Raw genomic sequence first — 17036 nt, 5'->3', positions numbered from 1 at the left:
CAAATTCCGATTTTCAAAAAAAAAATAGGAAAAATCAATCTTGACACATAAAATCATACCATGACCATAGGCATTACCTTAAATACTTTAATATTCATGTGTAATTAACCCGGGCCTACACAATATATATCTTAGATATCCAGGGCTAGGGAATAAACCAAATCCATACTTATCAAATTTTCAAGTTCATCGGTCTCCATTCATAGTATACTCGGACCTGAACTCAGCGTAAAGCTCTGTACCAGTTCGAGTATTAGCCAGTACAGTAACTGTGCCTAATCAGTACCATAGACCTGAATAATTTAGACAGCCAACCTAACTTCCTATTGAGACCCTTTCGGATATATGTACAAGTATATACTTAATAGAAAAGTTGGACATCAAGGCATCTCACTGTCCATAGCATACTCAGTACCTGAGGAGCTCAGGGTAAAGCTCTATACCATCATGAGTATTAGCCATAAAGGAAACTATGCCTATGCAGTCCCATTGGCCTGGACAATTTAGAGACTCAAACGTCACTCCCTATTGAGACCCTCACGTATACATGTACAAGTGCATACCTAATAAGGAAGTTGATTCTCAAGGCATACACTGAGTACTCATATTATCATACAAAAGCATATACATTCTTTCAAGATCATTCTTTCAAAATGGTCATTCCATGGAAAATAAATTACAATATCATGACATTGTATTACAAATCATTGAGACCACAATGCATACAAAACAATGTTCTCCCACTTGGTCTCATCAATTATAAACAAATCAAACCCATGTTCCCCACATGGAAAGTGAAACTGGTCACGGGAAGACACTTGGTTAGTGGATCAACTAAGTTGTCCAGAGAAGATATCTTATAAATAACAACTTCCTCCTTCTTCAGAATGTCACGTATGTAGTTGTATGTCCTTTCGATATGTTTAGCCTTGGAGTGACACTTCAGATCTTTCGTGATAGCAATAACAGATGTGTTATCACAAAAGAGAGGAATAGGTCGCTCCACATAGTCTACTACTAGAAGACTTAGCAAGAATTTGCGAAGATAAACAACCTCCCTTGTAGCTAAGTTCATAACCACATATTCTGCCTCCATGGTTGATTGCGTGACACAGTCTTGCTTCTTTCTTTTCCAAGAAATGACACCTCCGCTAAACATAAAGATAAAACCAGAAGTAGACTTGCGGGTATCAATACATCTTTGATAATATGAGTCGGAATAACAAATCAATTCCAACTTGTCCGCCTGATAAGTCAAAGCATATGACTTTGTTCTTTTTAGATAGCACGTTACCCATTTAACCCCTTCCCAGTGAGTGAAACCTGGATTAGCCTAAAACTTGCTAAGAACCCCAACAACATAAGCAAGATCAAGTTTTGTACATATAAAAGCATACATAAAACTCCCCACAGTAGAAGCGTATGGATACTTAGATTCGTCCAACTTATCTTTGAGGCGAGAAGGACAATCCACCTGACTCAACTTTTTAGTGCCATCATGAGGTACTTTATTTTATATACAGTTGGATATGTGAAACCGATCTAGAAGAGTGTAGATATACTTCTCTTGAGACAAACTCAATTTTTGTAAAGCTCTATCTCATAGAATTTTAATGCCAAGAATATAAGAAGCTTCCCCAAGGTCTTTCATATCAAATGTTTGAAACAACCATGTCTTTATATCTTGGAGTAATTGAATATCATTCCCGGCTAATAAAATATCATTTACGTATAAAGTAAGAAAGACAATGCGATCTCCCACTGTTTTGATATAAACACAGTGATCTTCTAGATTCTAAGTAAAACCATATGCTGTAATTGCTTCATTGAACTTGATATTCCATAATCTTGAGGCTTGTTTCAAATCGTAAATAGACTTGTCCAACTTGCACACCTTTGCTTCAGTTTCAGGTCTTACAAATCCACTGTTCCATATAAGTCTTCTCATCCAAATTTTCATTTGGAAAAGCAGTTTTAACATCCATTTGGAACAACTAATAGTCATAATATGCAACCAATGCCAGGAGAGCTTGAATAGACTGTATTCGTGCAACAAGAGAGAATGTTTCATCATAATCAATCCCGTATTGTTGAGTGAAACCCTTGGAAACAAGATAAACTTTGAATCTTTCAACTTGACCTTCAACATTTCTCTTCCTTGTAAAAATCCACTTGCACTTAATGGGCTTAATCGATGTAGGAGGATCTACAAGTTTCCAAACTTCATTTTTATACATAGAGTCCATCTCTTCTTCCATTGCCGACTTCCACTTGTCGGAATCCACATCAAGGAGTGCTTTCTCGTAAGTGTCAGGATCAGTAACGTCTTCATTCAATCTTATTATTTCATAACTTTCTCCAGCATAGGTATAAAGATCTGAAGATGATAGGAGTTTGACTAGGTTTTCTTTCTCTAGTCCCTCTTCGAATATTTGTTTGGGTAGAATTCTCTATATTAGAAGGAGATTCAAAAGAAGACATTTCAACATATTCTTCCAAGTGAGACTTCGTACCTAAATCTTCATGACAATCAAATCTATCCTAATGAATTTTACATGTCTACTTTCAATAATCACCTTCTCCTTGGGATCATATAACCTATATCCTTTCGAATGTTCAAAGTACCAAACGAATAAACATCTTTGAGTCTTAGCCTTCAATTTGTCCTTAGGATAAAGATTTAAAACATGACCAACACATCCCCATACTTTAAAATGGTTAAGAATATAAGTTTTGCCTGACCATACCTCATAAGGTGTTTTCTCAACTGACTTTGAAGGCACTCTATTTGATAGGTAGCTGTCAATAGTGCTTCGCCCCAAAAGGATATTGGTAAATTTGCAAGTGCCATCATAGATCTTACCATCTCTAGTAAGGTTCAATTTCTTCTTTCAACAATACCATTCTGTTCAGGTGTATAAGGCATGCTAAACAAATGGATAATCCCGTTTGACTTGCAAAATTAGAGAATAACTCCGAATAATACTCTCCACCTCTTTCGGTGTGCAATATTTTGATCTTCCTTCCTGTGGCATTTTCTACCTCCAATTTGAAGGTTTTGAAATAATCTAAGGCCTCATTTTTTCTATGCAGTAAATATACTCTTCCATATCTTGAGAAATTATCTATAAATATAATAAAATATGAATGACCATTACGATAATTCACATTCATAGGTCCACATATATCAAAATGAATAATATCCAAAACATGAGAGCTTCTTGAGCCTTTGGATGGAAAGGGTATCTCTGTCATTTTTCCATATATACAATACTCACAAATAGGAAAATCATTATGTGAAAGATTTTTGAATAATCCTTGTCTCACAAGTCTTTTAATTTTATCCTTGTTTATATGCCCTAGTTGTAACTGCCACAAATACAATTCATTTTCCTTAATATCCGAAGAAGTAGAAATATTGAACAACATATTTCCACTAAGTTGCAATTGATATAGATCAGAATTTCGAAAACCTCTCAAAATAACTTTATCATCTTGTAACATAAGAAACTTTCCACTTCCAAAGTAAAATGTAAATCCAAGTTTCTCAAGACAAGATATAGATAATAAACTTCTTCTCATAGAATGAGCATAAAGACAATCTTCTAAATCAAAAAAACTTTTTATCAACAAGCTTTAGCCGGTAAGTTCCTATGCCTTCCAAAATAGCCTTTTCATCATTTCCCATGTAAAAAAAACTTGTTCTTTCCTCAATCTTTCTTAGTTCCTTGAAGCCTTGCAACTCATTCGATACATGAACAATTGCACCAGAATCAATCCACCAACTAAAAGGCTTGATATAAATAGTACAAGTTTCAAGAGATAAAGAATCACTAGTTTTCTCTTTTTGCCCCTCTTGCTTGATTTTCATAGCCCTGCAATACTTCTCAATATATCCTGTTGTATTACAAAAGAAGCAAACACGTTGATTTACATGTACTTCAACCCTTTGTTGATTGACCATATTGTCCTTGAAGTTTTGAAATTGAAAGTTCTTTCCCTTCTTCTTAAAATGTGAAGGTTTATCTAACTCAATACTTGGATTGAGTCTATCGGATTAGTGGTCGATCTTATTAACCAAATCAAATACAGTCCACTTCGTCTTGGACAAAGAATACTTTTTTTTAATATATTTGAGTGATTTGGGTAAAGAGTTGATAATGGTGACCACTTTAGTTTCTTCGTCAATTGGTCTACCATGATATTGTAACTCATCTGCCATGACAAGCATGTCATTTAAATGTTTTCTCACATCAACATTTTCTTTGCATTTGGCACGAGTGAACTTTTGTCATAAGTTATTGATGTGAGTAGATGACTTTTTACCATATTTAGCCTCAAGCTGGTCGAGAATCTCTTTTGTAGTGGGGACATAAAAATAAGTCATCAAGAGAGTCTCACTTAGAGCCCCAAGAGTATGTGACCTAGAAATTTCATTAGCATCATCCCATTCCTTGAATTTTCGAAAGTCCTTTTTATACCGGTTCAAATTATCGGGTAGTTTACTCGGGAAGGTCTTTGAGGAGGGTTATCCACTTTGATAATCTTATCAAACCTATAGCCTCGTAGCATTAAGTCAACCTGTTGTGACCAGTTCACGTAATTAGTCCCATCAAGTACATTTTTCTTTAGGGACTCAGCAAAATTATGTCCACTACTGGATGTTCCTGTCATCCAGAAAATATTTCAATATTTGGGAGAACATTAATTATACAATCATCTCAGCCATCTAGTACTACCACTTACCCGTTGGGGATTCATGAGAGTTACTAGCCAAATCAGTCCACACGTAATAAACAAACAACAATATCACAAACAAACAAAAAAAATTAATTCATACTTACCCTTTGGGGATTCATATGAATTAATTTATAATATACTAATCTAATTATACAACTCGCATTACCCTTTGGGGATTTTGCTAATCGTATAATGAAATTAGTATAACACATAAAACAAATTATACTCAAAATAAATACACATAAAATTAATTTAATCTATACAAAATGCATTACCCTTTGGGGATTTTGAAAATTATATAATTAAATTAATTTTCACATAAAAATACATAAATATATAACAAGGCATGCAATAAGACAAATTATAAATACTTCAAGAAATTATAGCTAAGAAATAATTAAAACAAACACTTAACTAAACCAATTAGATATGAACTATTTTTATAAAATATCAACATATAAATCTTCAAATGGCCAAATGAATTCCAAATAACATGGAAATTCCATTAAAAATAAAATTCTGGGTAAAAAAAAAAACTCTTAAAACACATTCTGGCTCATTATATAAGGAAAACCCGGTTTGGTTCATGGTATTGGGTCATTACAGACCTGGACTGCACAAGCCCACGAGTAAACAGGCATGCCCAAACAGCAGTCCATGTATTGGTAGGCCCGCACCAACAGGCCTGCGCATAGCTGCCCGCGTGCATGAAAATCCGCACGTATGAAGGCCCGCGTGCATGAAGGCCATCTCCTGCGGCGCCAAAACACAATAAGCCTACACTAGGCTTATATCCATTCACAAATAAATAGCCAAAAAAATCCAAAAAAAGATGAAAAATATAGAAAAATAGAATATATCTCTATGATAGAAGCAGAGGCATAAATCACTTGTAATTGTTAAACTTGATATCGAATAATAATAAAATAAATATCATAGAAATAGATATTAAATCCTCCATAATTCTCCTCATCATGAGAGCCATACATATATCATAGAATTGAAATAAGAAGAATAAAGAGAGCGAACTTTAATCTTGAAGAATATAAATAAAACTTGAAGTGCACAAGATAACCTTTGATAATTTGTTTACAAGTGATAAGCTTGCTCCTGTTCAGCCAGACTGGGTGTGCAAAAATCATTCGCCTCACTTGTAAGACCATGGAGGAATTTATAGATTTCCAAAGGGTGTTGCACTAATGACTAATCATAAGGATACATCCTCTTAGGAGAGATACATCCTCTAAGGAGAGATACATCCCCTCAAGAGAGATACATCTCCTTATTCCCAAGGGATGTGTCCACTAAGTCAATGCACCCAATTAATCTACCTCTACAAGGGGATGTGTTGGCCATTATTCCCTGTACTGAACATCCAATGACAAAGCATCTAGAAGTGGGCCCCACACCTATAAAATCATGATAATTATATTTCATAAATAATATATTTGAAACCATAATTCCAACAATCTCATTTACATGGGCCAACAATAGAAGATAACGTTTAAATTAAGATCAACGATCAACGATCAATGAGAGAACATGGGAATAAGTTTTAGTTAAATCAAATTGGGATGGAGAAACTTGCAGGAGCAATGAAGAAATCTAAGTCAGAAATAAATAGGAAGATGAAAAAATTTCAGTCAAGAAGGAGATCGAGATTGAAAATCGTATGATGATTCAAAATTTTTAGGAAGAAGAAGATTTAAATGGTATTTGAAAAAAAAAGGAAGATCCTTGGGTCGTCTTCTGAAAATTTGTTGGAAATTATTTTTGGAAGATTGTAGCGCTGGTTCGAATAGAGCCTCCCACTACAGAAATAATCTGATCTCGTGAGAAGATTTTTCGATGCAGTTTTAGTTTCTTCTCCTCCATAATCTACTCCTCGTTGTCGTTGTCAGACATTGATAGCTGGCTTATGCTCTTACATTTCTCTGTGATTTCTACCATGAATAACTGGTCCAGCAATCAGCCAAGCATCGTCGTCGTCCTCCAAGTTTGTGCTCCATTTATTTCTTGTTTTGATCTTCCATTCACCGAGTCTCCTGGATATGATCACTATCTTTCCTTAATCTACTGAGAGACAAACACGAAAGATATCATCCTGGAATTATGACATTACTGCTATTTTTTTTCGAAAACCAATCTGCCGGATCTTTGTTGCCTTAGGTTCAGAAACTTCTCCTTCACTGGATCCAGTGAACTAATCCTGCTATTATTTCTGGAAGTTATTTTTGGGTCATCCGTCATATGGAAGTTTCATTTTCTGGAACGTTATTTTGTTGCATTGTCCACAGGAAGTTTCATTTTCTGGAACATTATTTTTGCTGCATTGTCCGAGTTGATTACTGTTGTTGCGGAGAAGACAACTCTACCACACTACTGAGTTGATTACTAATGGAGAAGACTGAGTCCATTATGTTTTCAGCGAGGGGGAGGAAGAAGAAGCTAATTTTTCGACCCGAGCATTGCTTCTTGTTTGCCAAGTTAACTCGGGTCAACTCGGACCAAGTCAACTCGGTCTAGGTCAACTTGACTCGACCCACTTGCTTATTACCTCTATTATACGGATCTGAATCCCAGGTTCTCTATTGATTCCTCCCGTGTGTGACTCATTTATTGACTCAGATTATTATTACTCGGTCAATGTATTATTTGGTGCACAACTTTCGAATGGACTCGCAAAAGAATTATTTTATGGCCTTTTTAAGGATTTTTATTATTTGTTATCTAATATTTGGGCCCAAGCCCATTTCACCTGCTGCTATTGTGTCTCTCTAAATGAGACATTATTATTGAAGGACTTCTTTGTTATTAATTGTTGTCAGCATTGGTTATTCTGATGACCCTCCCCCGAAGTGCTATTTATAGATTAATGAAATTACTGTATTACAATAATACCCCTGAACTTAGGGTTTAGGGTTTAGGGTTTTAATCCTGAAACTTTAATCTAATTACATCTATGCCATCTTTATGAGATGATCCTTTTTTTACCATCCTGCCATCATTTTATGTGGGCCTATGGGCCGTCTCTTTTATCTGTGGGCCTTGAGCCTGTCTTTTATATCTTTTGGATGCATGAGTCTTCCTTGGTCTTATGGGCTTGGGCCCATCTTCTAATACACTTGGATATGTGGGCCTTCCTTGTTCGTGTGGGTTTGGGCCCTATCTTCAACACTCCGCCTCAAGCTGGGAGTGAGAGAACAGCATGAACTCCCTGCTTGCTGCAAATGATGTATAAAATCTTTTTTGTATAAAATGAAACATTTTCCAATATGTCTTCATCTTTCAATACTCCCACTCACGCTGGTGCTCTCGTTCATGAGGCCCAACTAGGATAATATCAGTGAAAGTAAATCACTCCTAGCCTCTAAGACATTACTCCATACTCCAGTCTTAACTCATGTTGGATGTAAGGCACACTACAACTTCTATAGGTTGTGTGTCTATCGGCATTGCTTTGAAGTTTCCACCTCCTCCACCGTGTCCCTCCACAGGACAACGACTCTCAAGTGGTAGAGTAATATATGACATTAATGGGAGGAAGTAACATAAATATAATAATAAGTTCCTCCATCATGGAATTCCAACTATTGACATTTGATATTTTTGACTAGGTATTGAGTTCCTCTGTCATAGAATCCCAACTGCAAATATTTTTGACGGGGTATTGAGTTCCTCCGTCATTAAATCCCAACTGCAAATATTTTTTTATATTTTGACGGGGTATTAAGTTCTTCTGTCATGGAATCCCAATCGCAAATATTTTTTATATTTTTGACGAGGACAAATAAATAATGGTATGGGGCCACCTCTTCTTCAATAATAATGTCTCATCAAAAGATACACAATAGCAACAACTAGAATGGGCTTGGGCCCATATAACATGAACCAAAATAATTCTTATAAAATGACCCATGAAATAATCCAATGCAAGTATCTGTACTAAATAATATACTGACCAAGGAATAATCTATCAATTCTTCAAAATAATAATCCAGCCAGAGAAAAATTTACTAAGTCGCGCTGAGTCAAATAGTAGAACAATATATCCGAGTAATGATAGAAATATGTATAAGCTTTGGTCTAGACACATATATCGAGGCAAAAAATAGTGGCCCGAGTCAGGTAGACCCGAACCCGAGTTGACCCGGACCAAGTTGACTTTGTCCGAGTTGGCTTGGCAGGACATAAGGGAGCATCCTCATGTTGCGGGGAACTCGGTCCAGTCCGGGTTGGAGTAGAAGCTCTACCTGGATTTAATACGTTTCCTAACTTAGAAACATTAAATTTGGCAATGGTCATCCTCTTCCCCACGGTAGAGTTGGCGCTGAGTAGAAATGGGACAACAGTAATAGACTTCCTAAAATAAATCAATCCAGTAGATTAATTTTCAAAAAATCAGCAATAATATTCTATAATGGTAGGATGATTAATCCACTCCAGTGAGTTAGGACCAAGCAGAAAATTTTCTGAATCTAGCAGATTAATCGACAACAGCAGTGGAGAAGGCAACATTTCCTTCTTTTTCCCCTTGCCGAACAATTCGGGACAACAAGACTGAACCAAAGATCCCGCAGTGGCAACTAGAAAAAGGAAACAACAACGAACTACTGGATTTAGGATCCCTTTTCAATAATTCTGAGCAAGAGAAAGAAGAAAGAAAAAAGAGAAAAGGGAAGAAGAGCTCTCGGGTAGAGAGAAGAAAAAGTAAAAGAGCAAAGAGAGGTTGCGCCAAGCAAAGGGAGAGAGAGAGAGTTACTCGAGAATGAGATGTGTAACTTGATTAATTCTGAATTAAAACACCTCTATTTATAGTAGAGGAGGAGGTAGAGTCCTTATACAATTAGCCTTTCAATCCTAATTATATTTCAACTCTAACTCTCTAAGATAAGTCAATTTAAACCAAACTACTAGAAGCATAATATGAGTTGAACTAGAACTCTTGCTTTCTTCACGTGACTATAGGGGAGAAGGCCAGCTCGTAGCCTTATCCTTATGGGTCCCTAGTGATCCTCTAGCTCATCTTGATAAGGTTGATAACTCGTGAGATATTTGTGGGTCCCACTTGATTTTCAAGTCTTCTAACTCAATTCTGCTTGTGCTTCTTAATTCCTTTACTTGTGCTTGCTTGGGTGAGGACTCTTCTTGGTGTCCCACGTCCTCATGGTGGGTTCCACATTGTAACAATCCCCTTTAAGCTGGGGGTGAGAAGACATCATAAATGCCCAACTTCCTACATATGGTAGACATAATCTTGTGAGTGACTGGCTTGGTGAGAATGTCTGCACCTTGATTTTGTGATGATATATGCTTCAATGATAAGAAACCAGCTTGAAACTTTTCTCGTATAAAATGGCAATCCACTTCAATATGCTTTGTCCTTTCATGGAAGATTGGATTCGATGTAATGTGTATTGCTGCTTGATTGTCACAGTGTAGATCTATTGGAACTTCTTTGTAGAATCCCCACTCAGTGAGAAGAAATCTTATCCATATGAGTTCGCTAACAGTGTGTGCCATAGCTCTGTATTCTACTTATGCACTCGACCGTGCTACTACATTTTGGTTTTTGCTTTTCCATGTAACCAGATTTCCACCAACCATCGTACAAAATCCCAATGTAGATTTTCTGTCATCTGGGGATCCAGCCTAGTCAGAATCTGAGAATCCTTCGATGTTGAAGTGACCATGATTTTTATATAGAAGCCCCCTTCTAGGAGCTCCTTTCAGATATCGTAGTATTCTTTCAAGTGCTTGCCAATGACTAAGTTGTGGCTTGTGCATGTATTGAATTACCACACTTACAACATATGAAATATCCGGCCTTGTTAGACACAGGTAAATAAGTCATCCCACTAGTCTTTGATATTTTCCAATATATACATCTTCTCCAGTGCCTCCACGTAATTTTGTATTTGCATCCATAGGAGTGTCTGCTGGTTTGCATCCCATCATTCCTGTTTTTTCTAGTAGATCAAGAGCATACTTCTTTTGGGATAGGACAATCCCATGTCTAGATTGTAACACTTCAATACCTAAGAAATATTTGAGTAATCCAAGATCCTTCGTCTTGAATTCTGCACATATTTTCTCCCTTGTTTTCTGAATGCCTTCGGAATCGCTTCCAGTTAAAATAATATCATCAACATATATAGCTAGAATCACCTTACCTCTCGCTGTATTTTCAATAAATACTGAGTGATCTGTAGAGCATCTGTGAAAACTAGCCCGTCTGATGGCTTGACTAAAATTCTCAACCCATGCCCGAGGATATTGCTTTAGACCATATAGAGATTTTTTAAGGCGGCATACGGACTCCCCCTCAACCACATACCCAGGTGGTTGTTGCATGTAAATTTCTTCTTTAATATCACCATTTAGAAATGCATTTTTTACGTCCAGTTGATATATCGGCCATGATGAATTGGCTGCAAGAGTTAATAAGATACGTACTGAGTTCATTTTTGCTACTAGAGAGAAGGTTTCTTCATAATCAATTCTATATCACTGAGTATAACCTTTTGCAATCAGTCGAGCCTTCAGTCGTGCAATGGACCCATCCGAATTGTGTTTGATAGTATAAACCCACTTGCAACCAACGGATTTTTTATCTGTGGGAAGAGGAACCAATGACCATGTATGATTGACTTAAGTGCCTTCATTTCTTCATCCATTGCTGCCTTCCACCCTGGATGTTGTAGAGCCTCTTGATATGACTGTGGAACAGATATGGAGGAAATAGAAGAAAGAAATTGACAACATAAAGGTGAGAAGCGATGATGAGACACAAAATTGGAAACAAGATGAGAAGTACAAGGTTGAGTGCATGATCGAGGTTCTTTCTGTATAGCAATGGGGGGAGTATCATATTGAGGACCAAAAATAACTGGTGATGAAGGACTTACCTCTGGTGGATCTGTTAACTCAGCAGGTGTGGTGTCGGCCACTTGCTCTGGGGGTTGAATGATCTTTGTATCACAAGGCACAACTGGTCTAGGGGAACTTGGTACTGAGGATAGACCAGGAGAAGTGCTATCAGAATAATATGAGGAGTCTTCAAAAAATGTTACATCCCTGGACACAAATGAACGTTGAAGAGTAGGACTATAACAAACATAACCCTTTTGTGTGCGAGAGTATCCCAAAAAAATACACTAGATAGATTTAGGATCATGTTTGTTGTGTCTAGGTAATGAGTTATGAACAAAACATTGACATCCAAAGACTTTCAACGGTAATAAAAACGGATCATCATTCGGTAATAATCTAGGGTAGGGAGATTTATTACCAAGAACAGTAGATAGTAATTGATTTATCAGAAAGCAAGCCGTAAGGACAACATGAGGCCAATCAAAGTATGAAACTTTCATCACTAACAAACCTCGAGCTACCTCAAGAATATGACGATATTTTCGTTCGGCTACACCGTTTTGTTGAGGAGTGTAGGCGCATAATGTTTGATGGATAATGCCATTTTCTTGACAAAAAGAGTCAAGGTCTTTGGAAATGTATTCTTTGGCATTATCAGACGGAGAAGTTTTATTTTCTAACCAAATTGTGTGAGTACCATAGCATGAAATGACTTAAAAATGTATGGTATCTTAGAACATTCCTTAAAGACAAACAACCTAGTTGTGCGAGTGAAATCATCAATAAAAGTAATAAAATATTTTTCTTGAGAAATATTAGAGACAATCAAGGGCCCCCAAACATCAGTATGAATTAACAAAAGTGGAGCGTCACTTTTGACTTTTGGACGAGGAGAGTATGTACTCCTTTGATGTTTACTCAATTGACAGACCTCACAACGAGAATCCGACCTAACTTTAGGAGATGAAAACATATAATGAAGAGACTGTGCAGAAGGATGTCCCAACCGATTGTGCCATAAACGTGTCTCATTTTTAGTAGTAGAAACCATATTGATTTTTGGCACGTCCAGATAGTAAAGCCCCCCTTGTTCATGGCCTCCACCAATCACCTGCTTCGTTACAAGATCCTGAAAGACACATGAAGTAGGTGAGAAGGTAACCGAGCAATTAAAATATTTTGTAAGCTGACTAACAGATAATAGGTTCAACGGAAAAGTAGGAACAAAAAGACTAGCAGTTAGTGGAAGTGATGGGGTGACAGAAGTGGAACCTTTTGCTTGGACTTTGGTTTGAGAACCGTCAGCTATGGTAACAAACTTGTGTGAAAGACTCAGAGATAGAGAATGTAATAAATTTTTGTTACCTATAAGATGCTCGGAGGCTCCTAAATCAATTATCCAGGATGAATATAAGGCAGATAGCATACTTGAAGCGGTAGTGGCAGCAGTAGTTGCGGCGGAACTAGGAGAAGAACCTAGCATTGTCTTCATTTTTTGAAATAGATCATCCTCTTCATCAGTAATATTATTCTGTGCAGCTGTTGTTGTGGGATGTTCTTCTTTTCTATCACTCATAAAGGCTTGATTAGCCCTTGTCAATTCTGCAATTTTATTTGGTTTATAACATATTTCTTTATAATGGCCATATTTTCCATAGTAAGTGCATACCCTGTAACGACACTGATCTATAGTGTGGCAAAAAAAATTACAATGAGTACATTTGCTATCATCTGTTCTGCCAGCACCAGTCTTTCCACCTCTTCCTCTGCCCCTTCTATAACCTCTACCTCGGCCGCGGTCAGATGATGATCCTCTATGATCAGAATACATAGCGGATGATACATCAGTAGTGGAGGAAGAAGTGTCTGGAATACGAAGTAGTGTTGCGCACACGTCATCAAACTTTGGGACAACAAAAACACTCAAAAGTTGACTCTTGGCAATCTCAAGATGAGATTTAACATTTTCAAGACAAATAGCAGTAATTAAGGCTTCCTTCTGTTTGTCTTGGATAGAAATATCAGTGGTTGAGGGCTGAGCTAACTTCCACTCTTGAAGAAAGCATCTAAAGCGGGTCAAGTACTCATGAATATTTTCTCCTTGTTTAGTATTCAACATTCTTTGTAGAATATCATAAGGTCTATGTAGTGTATCCGGGCATGAGTATAGTTTAGCACATGTCTCCCAAATTTGTTTAGCAGTATCAGGATGAATAACATTACTAGAGACATGTTCTTCCATGTTATTTATTAGCCAACCAATTACCAAAGTATCATTCTTCAGCCATTTCATATAAAAAATATCATCTTCATCAACAGGTGGTCCTCGGGTAGTGAAGTGACCAAGTAGGTCTTTTGTTATAAGAAACCTTCGAACCAATGTGGACCAACTCATAAAATTTGATACCCCACGTAAGGGTATGGTGGTGATTCTCAGTATATCACCTTTGATATTCTTATTTTCGTCAGCCATGATAGGCCTTTCTTCAAAAAAAATTTCTAATAATAACACCAAGTAGCACTTCTTCAATCAACTCGATGTATGGGAAAATTTAGCATCAATGCTAAATTATTATTCTTATTTTTTTTCAAAAAATAACTCATAAGAGGCTCATTAAAATTCTTCTATATCAAGGAACACTTATCCCACAAATTTTTTTTCCAATAATTTGATTATGGATTGGTCTCTGTAAACAAAATTTTTAAACCGATAAAACTGTTTTGATAGCTCCTTCTAGATAGAGAGGCATGCATATTCATAACATAATAAGATGAAAGTATTCACATATTCATCCTTGAATCATCTTCTAAATTCAAAAACCAGTAGCATAAAAAAATAAAATTTGAACACTTATCTCTCTGCTTGTGTTCTTCCTTCATAAAAGAGTATTCTTTGAGTGGTGTTGATCATCACTTCTCTAGAGCATTCTTTTGACGAGGGATCCTAAATATAATGCTATGATACCATGTTGGATTTAGGATCCCTTTTCCTTAATTCCGAGCAAGAGAAAGAAGAAAGAAAAAAGAGAAAAGGGAAGAAGAGCTCTCAGGTAGAGAGAAGAAAAAATAAAAGAGCAAAGAGAGGTTGGCCAAGCAAAGGGAGAGAGAGAGAGAGTAACTCGAGAATGAGATGTGTTACTTGATTATTTCCAAATTACTATACCTCTATTTATAGTAGAGGACGAGGTAGAGTCCTTGTACAATTAGCCTTTCAATTATAATTACATTCCAACTCTAACTCTCTAAGATAAGTCTTTTTAAACCAAACTACTAGAAGTATAATATGAGTTGAACTAGAACTCTTGCTTTCTTCATGTGACTATAGGGGAGAAGGCCAGCTCGTAGCCTTATCCTTGTGGGTCCCTCGTGATCCTCCAACTCATCTTGATAAGGTTGACAACTCGTGAGATATTTGTGGGTCCCACTTGATCTTCAAGTCTTCTAACTCAATTCTGCTTGTGCTTCTTGATTCCTTAAGTTGTGCTTGCTTGGGTGAGGACTCTTCTTGGTGTCCCACGTCCTCATGGTGGGTCCCACCAGCTCGAGCACTATGGTGTATCCCACATTGTAACACGAACAATTTCGGAGTTTCTGAAAAACCATCAACAAAAATTTCTGGAAGATGCCAACAGACCACCAACGTCTACTTCTTCCCCGCAACACTGGTGATTTCCAAGACTCAAAAAATAGCAACTCCCCAGTTATTCAGGGTAGAGAGTTTATGAAATAAGAAATAACTCCGAAATGCCAATGAAAAAAATTCCAAAACTGATGCAGAGTAGTTGAACCTTCGGTCTTCAGAATCAGACACTAGAATATCGATGAAGAGAAATTGTGTCGCCTTTTTTACTTTCCAATAGAGCAGGACAACATAAAATCCATGGAGAGCATCTTCAGACGACAACTTTCCAAACAACAATGCAAGAAGCTTGGGATCTGGTGTTCTTAATCAACCTATGATCAATGGAAAAAATAGAGAATCAAACAGGGTTGGATCACTGGATAAATCTCCGAAGATATCTGGCAAATTAATCAATCAATGACAAATTAGAACCTCCACTGTTGCAGAATTTCCACCAGAAGGAAGTGATTTTGCTGCGCTGGTTTGGTTGCTATCATAGCAACGTCCAAAAAATGGCAATGCAGAGGAAGATGAGTCAGTAGTAGTATCTCACGAGACCATTGAGAAATAGAGAATGATGACAGAAAACGATGAGTAATGGCAGCAAACTTCTGTCAGTAGCAATGGCAGTGATCACAACCGAATAAGTAGCAACAGATAAGTGAGAGTCCTTGAAACCATACCAGAGAGCAACTCTGGAGACAAATATGCAACTATAAAAATAAAAATACTAACAACTGAAGTAGGACAGAAAAAGATTAACAAAAATAAAAATAAACAGAATTCTAGCAACTATAAAAAAAGAATCAATATGAGAAAAGAAAATTAATGGATTTCTTGAATCCTGAAAACCATAGTCGGAATCCTAAAAATCAATGCTATGATACCATGTTGATTTTCAAGACTCCATGAATTTAGCTCTTGGAGAAAAAGGGAGAGAAACCCATTGAGAGAAAACTGGAGGAAGAAGAGGTTATGGACTTGATGTCCTAACCCTCCCCTTGAAGCTCTATTTGTAGATTAATGAAACAACTGTATTACAATAATACCCCTGAACTTAGGGTTTAGGGTTTAAGGTAAACTTTAATCTAATTACATCAATGCCATCTCTTTGAGATGACCCTTTATTTACCATCTTGCCTTCATTGTATGTGGGCCTATAGGCATTCTCTTTGATATGTGGGCCTTGAGCCTGTCTTCTATATCTCTAGGATACATGGGTCTTACTTGGTCTTATAAGCTTGGGGCCATCTTCTAATATACTTGGATATGTGGGACTTCCTTGGTTGTGTGGGCTTGGGCCCTATCTTCCAACAAAGAAAGCACATGATGGCCTCAAAATATTATCTTCCGGTGATTACCATTTACTACCTTATTTGACATTTTTACTCCTACCATTTGAGAGGTGGTGCCCTGTGTTGGGACTATGAAGAGGGGCAAAAGAGGGGATCTTCATCCAAAAAAACAAAAAAACAGGGAGACAGAGGATCGAGGGTTGATACCATGTGAAGATTATTTGATTAAAATCTTTTTATTCATCACGAATAATGGTGAGGGTGAGTATGATTTTTATACAAATTTAGATATCAAAATTTACAACATAATTTCTTCAATTTTATGGTCTTCTGCCTCTAATGCAGGTGACTGGTCTTTGGGCATCCGTGACAACTTCTATTACTCCTTTGATGGAGTCCGGATATCCTCCGTGGTGTTACGCCTTTGATGTAGACGTGATATCCTCCACAGGGACACCATAATGGAGGAGTTTATTATTAAATTTTTGAACAATGCCTTTAGACCT

The sequence above is a fragment of the Aristolochia californica genome, unplaced genomic scaffold (genome assembly GCF_029961685.1).
Source record: "Aristolochia californica isolate CCGP_79_NKW_82.1479 unplaced genomic scaffold, dmAriCali1.0.hap1 SCAF_3, whole genome shotgun sequence".
Taxonomy (NCBI): domain Eukaryota; kingdom Viridiplantae; phylum Streptophyta; class Magnoliopsida; order Piperales; family Aristolochiaceae; genus Aristolochia; species Aristolochia californica.
This window is presented reverse-complemented; position numbering follows the sequence as displayed.